Source organism: Ascaphus truei, chromosome 2 (assembly GCF_040206685.1).
Source record: "Ascaphus truei isolate aAscTru1 chromosome 2, aAscTru1.hap1, whole genome shotgun sequence".
NCBI classification, from domain to species: Eukaryota; Metazoa; Chordata; class Amphibia; order Anura; family Ascaphidae; genus Ascaphus; species Ascaphus truei.
This window is the reverse complement of record NC_134484.1, coordinates 362,706,410-362,718,450: the sequence shown is the minus strand read 5'-3', so window position 1 is coordinate 362,718,450 and position 12,041 is coordinate 362,706,410. Positions and strand designations below refer to the sequence as shown.

Genomic DNA, 12,041 nt, shown 5'->3' with positions numbered 1-12,041 from the left:
ATTTAACAAATCAGCCGCCCATCAGCCAGGCATGAACCCAGGCTGGGAAGGCAAACGCAACGGGGCTTGTCAGAGGTGAGGAGCGGCGCATTCCAGGTATCTGCCAGGTACATACCGGGTATTTGCTTGAATAAAGTGTGTCGGTGCAGTACTTTAAACTATCCGTGTGAAGCTTTTCCTTTTATTATTATTATATGCATCAAAGATGCAATTGGTGCCAGTGTTTCCTCGATAACCCTGGTTCTGTTTTTCTAGCCCCAGCTGTGCACTTGACATTAGAACATTTTTGACACATACGGTAGTACGTTTTTTGTTTTATATGCTCAGTAGTTACTGTATACTGTATCTTTTTAGGACTGCACTTTTTATTCTTGTTGCTTGAGTGCTTTGTTTAAGAACTTCCCAACCTGTAGGCATTTTAGCTTTCTTTGTACATTGCACCGCCAATCCTTTTATGTCCGTGCCTCCTCTGTGCCCTTCCTTTAATACAGCTGCTCAGTAATTAATGTAAATATGATCCGGCTTTCCGTGTAAGAGAGAAAATGTAATTCTGTCTTGTCAGCTCGTTCAGTGATGCAGTAGGCTTGTCAGCTGTCCCAAGGGAACAGGTCATGTTTCAACTCCAGCTGGTTGGTAAAGTAAAAAGGCCCACATTTAGGAAAAGTTTGCCTTGGAGGACTTTTGACTGTGTTTAAAAGTGGGCCTTGGCGGACTAGAGATGCACAGAGGGGGAATGAACCTCTAAAGAGGTTACTTACATTACTGTAGTGGTGAAGGCAGAAAAATATGTGGTAGCAAATCTCTTAGCCAAGGGGTGCTCAACTCCTGTGCTCATGACCGCCCAGCAGGTCAAGTTTTAAGGATATCCCAGCTTCAGCACAGGTGGTTCAATCAGTGGCCGAGTGAAAAATTGAGCCACCTGTGCTGAAGCTGGGATATCCTTAAAACCGGACCTGTTAGGTAGGTTGTGAGCACTGGAGTTGAGCACCCCTGTTTTAACCCAAGCCATCATAGGGGACATCATCCATAATCAAACGTTTCTCTTGTTCCTTTGTTTGAAAGCTGGAAACCTTATGCTGGACGGTGTGCTATGCATTATACAGTTTATTTGCACACAAAAACGGCTGAATTTCCAACTATAAAATGTCATTTGGTTTTAGATTTTATGTATGAAAACACAATTTAGAGTCTGTACTCCGGTCAAACTGGATTTGCTAGTTTTAATATTCAGAGAAAGCAATGAAAATAAGACAGGAATTCCAGGTTCTTATGCTATGTTTGCTGGACAGTACAGTATATGGGGCTACTCCTAGGGGAAAGTGTGTGTACGATCTAGTCCAGGTCTTGCGTAAGGCTACGGCCCCAGTCCTCCCTGCTGGCACATGCGCCTGGCGGCGCGTCAGGAGGCTACAGTCGCGATCGGCGGTCTGTAGGGGAGATCTAGGGAGAGCGTGGGGGCGGGGCCATGACAGGGGCGCAGCCATGATGGGGCATATCTGCTCTGCCATTGGCTGCGCCCGGCAACGTGACCGCGGCACTGGAAGACAAAGCTCTTGTCTTTCCTGTCAGCGTATGTGTCACAGCGCTTTGCGCGCCCACACACAAACAGCCACTGGGGCCTGCCCCATAGAGGGCTGTGCTGTGGTGTGTGGCCCACCGGGGACTCAGCTTAAGCTTGACACAAGACACCATCCCATATCTTACTGTGCACTCAACTAGGAGGGGCTTATAAAACACCAAAGTTATATTACAGGGTTCTTCTATTGTTGTTTGGCATAGAGTGAAGGCCTATAGGTAATAAAGCCATTGCTAGTTTTCAAAAAGTATTTGAATCATTTGATGCAATAGTTCTCAACAAAGAGATCGGGACACAAGCGGTATCTCAATGTAACATCTTAGAATGCCTGTAGGCAATATTGTCCCGTGTTTCTTTGGCTTTCATTTATTACGTTCAAGCCTAACCCTTTTTTTTTCGATTGCTGATAAAACGACAATTCCATTTTGTCCAATAATATGCTTTGTTTTTACATTTGATTTTCCTTATCAGTTTACATACACACTGTTGCTAAATCTTTCAGTTTCTTCATCCGCTAAATTGTTTGGATCGGCCCTTTTCTCTGGCACTTTACAGCTAACACTTTCGTTCATTCCCTTATTCTCTCCTATTTTGACTACTGCAACCTTCTGTTACCTGGACCTCCTGCTTCTCAATACTATAATCTCTACAAAACGTTGCTGCTTGAATGGTCTCACTCTCTCTTAGATCTGACTGCTTCTGTCATGCTCAAATCCCTTTAATGGTTTTCACCACTTGCAATCTTCTCTAGGCTGTGGTCTCTCTGTGCCAATGCATTTCTCCTACTCTGCTACCACCTAAAACCTTTCTCTCATTGCTTTCTACCTTTTGGAGCCTTCTAGTATGCAGCAACCACTTTAACTCAAGACTCGCTGAAAACAAATCTAAATTAAAGAGGAAATTTCCATTGCTTTGACTTCATAGACATATCTTCTTGACCATGCCTTTATAAATGTTGTGCCAAGTATCTATTCTGTGTGGCTGCCAACATACTACTTACACTGTAAGTTCTTCAGGACAGGTGCTCCTTTTTCTCAGCGTGTTTTATTTTCACTGGGTCATGATCATGGAAATTACGTCCAGTACTGAAGGGGTTAAATCTGATGCCCACCATACACACGGGAGCCTATTCTGGTAGCTCTGACATGTGACAAACCGCTTCAAAAGTGCACTTTTCATGCGGATTGGCATGCTTTGCTATTCTGTAAGCCCTTCTTGCATGTCAAACCCGTGTCTAAACGGCTTATTTAGAATCGGTTTCACGCTTGCACTACCAATTCGATCGATTTGTCAAAAACACCTCCAACTAGCATTTTTTGCCCGCAACTGCCATTCTCGTAGCTCCATTATGTAAACTGCTTCTAAAAACTCAAATTTTCTTCACGCCACCTCCAGGGTGGCGAGATTGGTATTGCGAGTTACTGTACATCCAAAGCCTGAAGTGTGGGCCTGTACATCCAGAGCCTGAAGTGTGGGCCTGTACACTGGCGACACACTTTATTCGAGCTTGGCTAGTCCCACGAATTAGGGTATACCCGGGTGTATTGAGATTTGTGACTGTTTTCTGCCCGAGTGCATTGAGTTATTTTCCAAGCAGGGATTGAAGCATTTTATTCCCGCTGGCTGCAATACTGCACAGTATATATATATATACTGCATTACAATTCATGAATTTATGCCATCTGGTAGACACGCGAAGCATTGCAGCCTATTAAATCCTAATCATTATCATTTAACAGATCAGCCGCCCATCAGCCAGGCATGAACCCAGGCTGGGAAGGCAAATGCAACGAGGCTTGTCAGAGGTGAGGAGTGGCGCATTCCAGGTATCTGCCAGGTACATACCGGGTATTTGCTCGAATAAAGTGTGTCGGTGCAGTACATCCAGAGCCTGAAGTGTGGGCCTGTACATCCAGAGCCTGAAGTGTGGGCCTGTACATCCAGAGCCTGAAGTGTGGGTCTGTACATCCAGAGCCTGAAGTGTGGGCCTGTACATCCAGAGCCTGAAGTGTGGGTCTGTACATCCAGAACCGGAAGTGTGGGTCTGTACATCCAGAGCCTGAAGTGTGGGTCTGTACATCCAGAACCGGAAGTGTGGGTCTGTACATCCAGAGCCTGAAGTGTGGGTCTGTACATCCAGAGCCTGAAGTGTGGGCCTGTACATCCAGAGCCTGAAATATGGGTTTGGCTGAGAGAGCAAAACACAAATCAGATTGAGGACGGACTTAGCATCAACCACCTTAGGTCATTCTACTTCAAAAGCAAGTACAATCTGGGCGTTCTGGCTGTGGATCCATGCGATTTGTCCCTTTTTTAGATGCAGTTTAGAAGAAGCATTATGTAATAGAGCAGGGGTGCGCAAATTAGGGGTTGCAAGAATATCTAGGGGGGGAATTCACAATTTCAACACGCGGCGTCATTTTACCCCGGGCCCTTGGAGAGGGGGGGTGCAAACGCTGTGGCTGCCAGGCAGGGGGGCATAGCTCAGGAAGTTTGCGCACCCCTGCAAATAGAGAATAGGTTTTTTTTCCTCACCTATCATTCCGCTACTTCTCAACATGCCAACTTCGGAGCTACAAGAGTAAGCCCCACAGTGTTTTACATGTAACGCACTTTCCCCCACTCCCTGGGAGATGTGGGGCTACGGTGTGTGTGGTGCGATGCAATACCTGTGGCTCACAGGAAACCTGAGCCTCCGCTGCTGGGAACCTAGGGTGTACCTGAATTGGTGCTCGGTAGCACCTCCACCTGTATGGGATTCTACTGTGTGGAATTACCCCATTACAGGAACCCCATGCAATAAAACACGTGTATAGATATAACAGTTTTACTACACAGTCCAATAATATTAACTCTCCATAACATTCAAGCCTCACAGGGCCTTACCCCTTCACCGTGCCCCCCTTTACACTGTGTCCTCACCCTCGACGGTGTACCTTCCCAAGTACTAGGGTGCCTCTAAGTACACAACACCCTGGTGTCCGTAGAGTCCCTCACCCTCCCACGTGTGTGTGACAGCGCTACCCCACCAGCCCGTGTAAATTTGCTGCACTTGATGAAATGGATACCTGACACACCCGGGCGCTCAGATGATGCAGATGATACAGATGGGGCCCATGGACCCGTTGGCGAACCGCGTCGCCTCTGCCTCTACGGAGGGTGGGTCCCGCTTGGATTGTACGACCTTTAAGAGTCTCTGTGACAGAAGGTATCTGGTCCCAGACACCTAAGAACAGGGTACCGGTGTGTCCCTCTCACTGGTACTACAGGGGCAGTGTCCCTATCTATAGGCCTGTCCCTGCAGCAACCACAAACTGAGGGGAGACGGGGCCTAGCTTGGGCCTAACAGGGGGTATCTGGCCTAGTACAGGAGCCACAGACCCCTGCACAAACAACCTACCCCTTCCTTGTCCCAGCTCCGACTAACTTGGCAGCAAAACGCGCGAAAAGTATCTTTCTGGTGAGCAGGGGATTGCTGCAGCCCTATTGGCTGTTCGCGCCCACGTGATTGCAGCCACCCAAGCTTCTGGGGGTTGTAGTCCCTGGTGGAGCCTATTCTAACTAATGGCCGCCGCTGTACCTATACTGCGCATGCGCGGCCAATCACAACATGGCGGCGCCTTGCAAAGGGAGCTGCTGGATCCTGCAGCGATACGCTCGCCTGCGCAACATCCCGTCTGCGACAAAACCTGTCCCCTGCCTCCGCTGCCTAGCGCACCCACTCCAGGCGGTAGGGGGCTACGGGGGACCAGAGGGGACATGGGTTACATACATTATAAGCATAAAGACCATTTGAAATTCAAGTTGGTCATAGTACAATAAATGAATGAGTACAATAAATAAAAATATGGAAAATAGTCTCTGCCCTGTCAAGTAAGTTTTGATAAACATGTTATCACTTACACACTGCTCAAAGTGTACAATAGAGAAGAAAATAAATAGTGAATCCATGGACCTAAGAGGTTGTAATCAGATGCTTGATGCTTTGAACCTGTATGGTTAAGCTGGTTGAATCAGGCTTCGATGAACTTGGCTTTGGGTCTTTGGAGGACATGATTCTTACTGTAGAAGTAAGACTATGTTAATTTTTACGGTGCATTTGCAAAGGAGACGCTCATGATATTCATAGAAGTATTTCATTTGGTAGTTGGAAATAGTGTCAGGGCTCTCATTAGTATGAACATTTGGATATGTACCAGTATGTAGTCAGTAATAACTGCTTAGGTGCCATTGTCTCTGGCCATATTGTTAAAGATGGATAAATGCTACAGGGGCCACTGCTGCCTGGAGGATGATTGAGCGGAGTGCATTGTTTCTGTAACTTTTAAAGTAGCAATCTCCCAAGGGAACTTTTTAACATTTTTTAAATTCAATTTTTTAGCTTATTATATTTGAATCGGGAGCTGGTCGACAGTTCTCCCTGGTATATGGTGACCTTCCAGTTCCCAATACATTTGTATTTTTTTGGTGCCTGTTTTGAAGAAAAAAAAACAACTACAAACATGGCCGCTGGGTCACCAATAGAAAGCAGCAATGTCATCTTTATGATGACAGGGTTTTAGTGGCTGAGGGAGCAATCCCTGATCTGTAGCCATTTTAGATCTTCCATATTGACCAGTGGACCCAGAGTATGTCTCTCCAGAACTGGGAGTTCCAGGACAAGGGGACCGGCATGCTTCAGGTAACATTTAACAAAAAAAAATGTAGGTGGTATTGCTCTTTTAATTGAAACTTACATGCAATATTGAAATTAGGTAAAAAGTTAAATTTGTGATGATTGTAGTTAAATAACTTAGTACCTAAAACCTGTTGAGTTCAGGCAAACTGCACCATATATGGTAATGGGCAAAGCAAGACAATATGACTTATGGTCCTCCAGATGTAGCCAGACTTACTGTACTGTCCCTGGAGGCGCGGGAGGAAAAGCAAAATGCAACGTCTCCGGGGACAGTACAAGTGCGCTGCCTGCAGAGGTCCATTCTACCAAATGCAAAACCCAACAGACAGATTCTTACAACTGGGGAAGCCACAGGATCCATACCGTAGGTTCCCCCTGTATGGAAAACACTAAGGCAGGCTACCACTGTACTTTCTTCCTTTTTCTTTATTATATGGGTTCGTGACATGATCCTGCTATGCTATAACGGTATGGTTCTTTTGGCTATGATACAATTTACAGTATATACTTTGAGCTTGTAGATCTCTTTCAATTATTGTCTCTCATTGTACCATAGAAGCTACTTTTACCAATCTGCATATACAGTTGTGTGAAAAAGAAAGTACACCCTTTTTGACTTCTAAGGTTTTACATATCAGGACATAATAACAATCATCTGTTCCTTAGCAGGTCTTAATATTAGGTAAATACAACCTCAGATGAACAACAACACATGACATATTACACCGTGTCATGATTTATTTAACAAAAATAAAGCCAAAATGGAGAAGCTATGTGTGAAAAACCTAAGTATACCTTATGATTCAATAGCTTGTAGAACCACCTTTAGCAGCAATAACTTGAGGTAATCGTTTTCTGTATGACTTTATCAGTCGCTCACATCGTTGTGGAGGAATTTTGGCTCACTCTTCTTTACAACGTTGCTTCAGTTCATTAAGGTTTGTGGGCATTTGTTTATGCACAGCTCTCTTAAGGTCCCGCCACAGCATTTCAATCGGGTTGAGGTCTGGACTTTGACTGGGCCATTGCAACACCTTGATTCTTTTCTTTTTCAGCCATTCTGTTGTAGATTTGCTGGTGTGCTTGGGATCATTGTCCTGTTGCATGACCCAATTTCGGCCAAGCTTTAGCTGTCGGACAAATGGCCTCACATTTGACTCTAGAATACTTTGGTATACAGAGGAGTTCATGGTCGACTCAATGACTGCAAGGTTCCCAGGTCCTGTGGCTGCAAAACAAGCCCAAATCATCACCCCTCCACCACCATGCTTGACAGTTGGTATGAGGTGTTTGTGCTGATATGCTGTGTTTGGTTTTCGCCAAACGTGGCGCTGTGAATTATGGCCAAACATCTCCACTTTGGTCTCGTCTGTCCAAAGGACATTGTTCCAGAAGTTGTGTGGTTTGTTCAGATGCAATTTGCAAACCTAAGCCGTGCTGCCATGTTCTTTTTAGAGAGAATAAGCTTTCTCCTGGCAACCCTTCCAAACAAACCATACTTGTTCAGTCTTTTTCTAATTGGATTGTCATGAACTTTAACATTTAACATGCTAACTGAGGCCTGTATAGTCTGAGATGTAACTCTTGTTTTTTTTTTTGCAATTTCTCTGAGCATTGCACGGTCTGACCTTGGGGTGAATTTGCTGGGACGTCCACTCCTGGGAAGATTGGCAACTGTTTTGAATGTTTTCCACATAAACAAAAAATAGCCCAGCGCTCACTGTCTGTAGAAAATAGAATAAATGAACGGGATAATGCCAAAAAGTGTAATTTAATGTGTAACACAAACAACCAATACCAGAACTGCATACCCTACATCAAAAAATGATATAAAGCAATAACTAATCAATAAAAATAGGCAAAAATAGGAAAATAAGGAGGGGGGTGGGTGATAGGGTAGGTGCACAGAGATACAGTAAGGGACAAGACAACATACAGGTGGGTACAATAGTGGGGAAGTAGCAGGGGGGCAACGTTTCAGGGAACACCCCTTCGTCAGGCCCGTTCCCCCTCTCTCCAATGGAACAGAGGGGTACTTCCCTGTCCCCTAGACCCACAACAACAGCGTCAAGTCCCAATAAAAGACTAAAACAACTTATTGGGACTTGACGCTGTTGTTGTGGGTCTGGTGGACAGGGAAGTACTGTATCTCTGTGCACCTACCCTATCACCCACCCCCATCCTCCTATTTTTGCCTATTTTTATTGATTGGTTATTGCTTTATATAATTTTTTGATGTAGGGTATGCAGTTCTGGTATTGGTTGTTTGTGTTACACATTAAATTACACTTTTTGGCATTATCCCGTTCATTTATTCTATTTTCTACAGACAGTGAGCGCTGGGCTATTTTTTGTTTATATGTATTATTATTAGAGGAATTGGGTCCTCTTTAGTCCTATGCACCCTGCATTGTTTCTGCTGTTTAAGTGAGTGCTGTGTATCATTTTCTCGTTCTGACACAACTGTACATGTCTGTTGCTACACTTGGTACACCAATTTTTGTTGTTAGAAAATACTTCAGATTTTGCTATACTTGATGTCCTTATACGGTTTTCTGCCAAATGAAGTTTTGCTATGTTGGACGTCAATTTACTGTTGAAATATTTATTTTCCCAACCTAGTTGCTCTTGCAGCTGGGAGCAGTTAAATCTGTTGCTTTAATCAGGACCATTTGTTATCGTGAGATATAAAAATATCTTGTACTGGTCAGCAAATTATCCTAATTACCTCCACCCACGTTGGCTCAACAAGCGGTTAAAGGTGGTTGAGGATTTACATTTATTTTTATGTTTTTTTTTTTTTTTTTTTTTTTTTTAAGAATTATCCCTGTGACTAACTTTTATACTAAGGCACTATATAGCCTTTATTTTTTAAAGGGCCAGTATCAGTGTCACCTAAGAAGTGATTGTAATAAGTGACACCATAGGTATAACTCAAGCACTATGTGGCAACTTCAGTAATTGCAGTGCTCGTACAAATCAGGGGTTTTAGCCAAAGCCCCTAATAATTGAATGCCACAAAGCTGTATGCAGGACCAGCCTTACGCTTCGTGGGGCGCAATGCGGCACGCTAGCAGCAGGCCTCCCCTCAGTGAGAAGTGTTCCTGCCGGTCGGGGGGACCCCACGCTCCCTCCTCCAGCTCCCCCCTCCGGTTGGGCGGACGTTGGATCCCAGCGCCGGCAGGAGGCGGGAGCGTGGGGACTCACAAAGGCGCGGGGCCCACGTTGGCCGCCTTGCTTGCCTTGCTCTATAAGTAGGGTCCTGAATTACACCTATTTTGTAATCGGACTAGGCAAACATGGGTATTATGTACAGTACACACCTGTACATCATAGCTGTAAGTCTTCAGGTGTTTACTCCTGGGGCCTGGGTGACACAGTTAAAGTGCCCTTTGTCTTATCAAAATATGGCTAATAGGTGTCACTGATGCTTTAACGCAATACACATTTTTGGGAGGAGAGTTTCTGTAACCAGAAGGTTATTATAGGAAGCGAATACTAAACTTGCTCTCAAGCATTGGATAAATAAAAAAAAGATAAGTTTAGAGGCACTATATACAGACGAGCTAACGATTATTCTAAAACTTGCCTTAAACTAGCCAGGTACATGCTGGGTACATGCTGGGTACATTTCAGTGACATTTCTGCAGAGACTAATGGCCCATCGGATTAACACAGCAGGGGGTTCCTGGCAGTCCCATTCAGGTTTAATGGGACTGCCAGGGACCCCTGTGTTTATCTGATGGGCCATTAGTCTGTCTGCAGAAATGTGTGAAATGTTGCAGCATGTACCCAGCATATACCCAGCATGTACCCCAGCATGTACCTGGGTCTTTTTGGAGATTGCCCCAGGTTTGATTTAGAATAATCGTCGGCACTACAGTAGATAAGTAATACCTGAAATGAATGTCTAGGTTATATGTTTTATGGGCCTTATCGCAGAGCGATTGGGTGACCACTGCCGATGAAGTCAATGGCAGATTTTGATCAGCCGCTTCAATTTGATCTAACATATAAATACATTGGTAAACAGCATATATCATGGGAGGCCAACTCCTGTACTCAAGTTCCACCAACAGGTCAGGTTTTCAATGTATCCCAGCTTTAGCGCAGGTGGCTCAAGGACTGAGCCTCTGATTGAGCCACCTGTGCTGAAGCAGGGATATCCTCAAAATCTGACCTGTTGGTGCCCCTTATGGACTGGAGTTGGCCACCCCATATGCAAACCAAATCTTTCATCTAGTTCTCCTGAAAACCTAGTGTTCCACATCACACAAAATGTTGTTTTGTGTTTACCATTAGCAAAGAGGTAGTAAAAACTGACTAAACTGGACATTAAAAAAAAAAAAAAAAAAAAAAAAAAAAAAAAAAATCTCGACATCAACATTTTCTGTATGAGTTTTTACAACCTCACAAGACTTATTCTGAGATGTCACCAAGTGCCTTGTGAGACTTGTGTACACATTATTAGGAACGGACATGTTGGCGCATTATAAAGTACAACCCTCTGTAAAATAACTTGGGGAGGGGGAAACCTCATCTTAATAATGCACAAAAGAAAACTTCTTTGCCAGATTTTAATGACCCATTCATTTTAAAAACAAATGTGGAATGAGGGTTGTGGATACATTACAACAAGCATCTATGAGTAAACTAGTAATGTTAACTTAAAGGAGAGCCATGCAATTAAAGTTGTCTCATTTATCAACATGTATACATTAAAACCTTGCAATAAAGCCTGCTGTTGATATTAGAACACATACTACATTAATCCTTGTTATTTTCACTGGAGCCATAAAATACTGCAACCCACTGCTGACCCACGTGGCAGTGAAAGGGTCAATCCACGTCCTGCCACGGTGGCATTAAGGGAAACTTGCCCTTGTAACGAAGTATGTTGTCTTTGATAGCATGAGATGCTTTTAGTGTAGGCTACAAAGAGGGGTTTAAAGGAATGAATATACATGTAGAAGTACTTTAATTCTTTAAATGTTGTTTAGAGGGTAATTACAGTAACTCTACAATGAGCTTCACTTTGAAGATCCATTAATCATGCGTCCTAACATGAACCCAGAGTTATCCTTTTTCCCTTTGTGACGAAGCCTTTCGTGTTTATAGGGACAACACTTGTTTGCCGTCTACTTGTGACTTGCATGTATTTTTGTCAGGAGTCTAGACAGTATTTTGCTTGACAGTTTGCAACGATTTTGTTTGTGGGATGTAAAAGAGCATGACAAGTTGAAAATACAAAGGAAATAATTGTTGGCCGTGTTTGCACCCTCCAAATCAGTGCTCTGTAACTTTATTCAAATGATGTTTGAAACAGCACTACTTTCAGCAATCAGCCACCCCCCCCCCCCCCCACATGTTCCCCTTGTTTACGTAATAAGATCATTTTATTTTTGTTTGGTTTAGTGTTTTTTTGAGGCAATTTTAGTCCCACGAACCTGACGATTGTGGCTTTATATCTCAATAATAAAAATTGGTACTTAGATATCACTTAGAAACCTACATATTTTTGCTCTTGCCTAAAAATTGATCTGGGCACACCCCAACTGCTACAGAATTTTACTGTTGAATCTCCCCAGGAGAACAGTATGGCTTTCATGGTTAGTCTCAGGAGATTATGTGGTAGCTTTCTATCGGGGGATCCTGTCGTCATATTGTTTTTTTTAACACTTTGTTGGCAAAAATGAAAAAGCGAATTCTGCAGCAACTGAGGAGGGGGTCACCAGAGCTGGGGGTAGCTGCTGTGTGGGATCCCCTGTACTGATTTAAGGTCATATC

The 12,041-nt window shown here is 43.9% G+C and overlaps 1 protein-coding gene across 2 annotated transcripts in view; it reads left to right on the top strand.

Moving 5' to 3' along the window:
- Window positions 1–12,041, top strand: part of THRB (thyroid hormone receptor beta) — a 337,521-nt gene that overhangs the window by 24,494 nt on the left and 300,986 nt on the right. The gene's annotated exons all lie outside the window — the stretch shown is intronic.